Raw genomic sequence first — 2,589 nt, 5'->3', positions numbered from 1 at the left:
AAGTTGACTTCTTCCTCTCCAGTAACATCTTTATCCTCACTGACTCAAATTTTTTTCTATTACCCTCAGTAAAATCTGGCCACATTCTTCAAATAGTCCATCGTATTTCTTATTAAACTTATCCAAATCTAATGTACATTTTGTTACTATTCTGAAGGAATTTCCCCACACATTTTAACTCAATATTTATACTGAATATTTTGTAAAACATCATGTTAAAATTGAAAGAATATGATTTCCCATTGGTGCTTATTTCTATTTTTGCCTCTGCTGTCTACTGGTCCTAAAAACTTGGATAAGTTTCTAAATATATGTGGTCTTTCCTCTATGAAGGAGAAAGGAACCAATCTTGTTTACATTTCAGGGCTCCCAGGAGATACAAGTCAAGCACTACACTTAGTAACACATCACAAGGAGGAGAGAGTGATCAGCAACACACTCCAGGTTTTCCGAGATCCTGAAAGCAGACACCTGAAAAGTAACAACTTGGCAGCAAGAAAAACAAACAAACAAAGAGAAGTAGATCACCGGGAATTGTAAAGGAACTAAACCTACAGAGAAGCTGGAGACATGGACCACCAGCGGAGAATACCAAGCAATCTGAAAGCTCTGCTTGACTCCCCATGAGGTATAATATCATTATGTCCTATAAATTTATACTATTTAAAAAATCACACTATAAACAATGTGAATGTGACAGTGGTGTATAAAAAACACTAAATGTTTCTCTACAAATTAAAAGGTATATTCTAAGTGTAAAACAGTTAAGCCATCAAATACATAAAAGTGTCACAAAGCGAGGGTGTATTTTAATGGTAACTTCACTTTGACTGCTTAATATCTCTATTATTACCACACTTTAAAACTAAACATCAAATTTTTAATGATAATAGTAATTATCATTATCAAAATAAGAGTGATATGAAGTTGTTTCCTCTTGGCTGTGTAACACAAAAATCAACAAGACAGTATTGATTTGTGGATCTTTTACAACTCACCAGAAAAATAAACTCTAAGGAAAAGAGCAGGTTTGAAAACAGAGAGATCATGAAAAAACAATCTACTTGGGGATTGCCTACTCCACTATACATTTATTTCCCACCAACCTATTGCTCTGAAACTTTCCCCAGGTAAACATTTTTCATCCACTGAGCTTCATCAAAAGGGGGATTTATCTAATTTTCAGATAATTTAATCAATGAAGGAGATTAGAGAAAATGAGGGAGAAAATTACTTTATTTAAATACCTACATCATAGCTATTTGTTTTGACTATATTGAGTTAGATACTTTACTTAGAATCATCAAACTTATAGATTCTTCTTTTAAAAATTTGATTAGTGGAAACATTCTAAACATCTGTAGCCTTCTGCCTTTCCTCTGACAATACAAATGTCTACTTACTGTGAAGAATTACAACAACACATTCAATAATTTTAAATAATCACCTCTACCCCCAAATGCATTACAATTTTCGGGTAAAGGTAAATTGTTCTCATGTCTTACCTCATAACTCACCACATAATTTAACATATATTTGTCCTGTTTAGTTTCACTCTGATGTCTTTCAGGAAGTCACTAAGTTTGGTGTGATAAGAAAATTATGTATTACACTCATTGTAGGTATTTCTATTTAAATGTCCTGTGGTCTCTTAGAAGTCTGAAAGAGTGATTTTACTTACTGAATTTTACTTCTCAAAAAATTTGTCAAAATTCCAAAGACTTCCATGTTTTAAGTCACTAAGATTTTTTTAACTGAAAAGAGAAGTTAAAATAAAAAGCCTTGCAAGTAGGATGTAATAATACATCTAATTTAAAAGGGATTAATCATTACCAATTTAGCATCAAAAGAATTGTCAAGCAAAAAGAGTTCCATATGGGCTATGTCACAGAAGGCTAAAGATGATCCACTCACCTCCCCCTTTCCCCAATTATAGATGAAAAGAAGAATAAGTAAATCAACTTGAACCTCTGAGGAACATGTGGGTTTCTTTTAAATCAGGCCTCTCTGAACAGGATTCACTCTGTCAGTCACTGAGAAACATGGGGGCTGATCTATCTATGTTTTCACAGTAGGGCACTGAAGAAGCCACTTGCAACATGCACATTCAGCTACCCACATGTGGTCCTTCTCAGAACTTCCCGGATTGATTTGATCTCCTCCAGCATGGCCTCTGGCATGGGAAAGCTGTATTCATCCTTCCTTCCCATTTTACTTTTTTGGTTCCACCACAAAAAAATGTTCTGCGCTACAGTTAAAGCACGGTTCTTTCTGCACACAATGAGCAAGTACTAAAGGGAAAAGACAAGGGAGGAAAGCAATGTGTAGAGCAAATTCAGCGACTTAACAGTAGGACGGGCAGGCCTTTCAATACCACCAGCCTCTCTGTGATAATGAATGGTTGGCTGACTCTATCTCAATGTCAATTATCTAATACGTAAAGTAGATCGGTACACTTGCCTCTTGTTGTTATTAAAAATATTTAGACTGCGTTAAAGTCCCTACCACACCATAGATTTTGTCATTTTATACTAATCTACCAAGATACTTCTGGGGGAAGGGGTAATAACCACAATAGACATATATATA

At 34.8% G+C, this 2,589-nt stretch overlaps 1 long non-coding RNA gene across 1 annotated transcript in view; it reads left to right on the top strand.

Annotated features, from left to right (window-relative positions):
- Positions 1-381: 381 nt before the first annotated feature.
- LOC106148752 overlaps positions 382-2,589 on the top strand; it is a 34,077-nt gene continuing 31,869 nt past the window's right edge. Inside the window, exon 1 of the long non-coding RNA XR_001234423.1 lies at positions 382-628. This is a non-coding gene — a long non-coding RNA (uncharacterized LOC106148752). The remainder of the gene's footprint in view (positions 629-2,589) is intronic.

This window comes from Chinchilla lanigera, unplaced genomic scaffold (genome assembly GCF_000276665.1).
Source record: "Chinchilla lanigera isolate Chin_1 unplaced genomic scaffold, ChiLan1.0 scaffold00027, whole genome shotgun sequence".
Classification (NCBI taxonomy): domain Eukaryota; kingdom Metazoa; phylum Chordata; class Mammalia; order Rodentia; family Chinchillidae; genus Chinchilla; species Chinchilla lanigera.
Note: the sequence above shows the minus strand (reverse complement) of the source record. Positions and strands in the feature narration are given on the sequence as shown.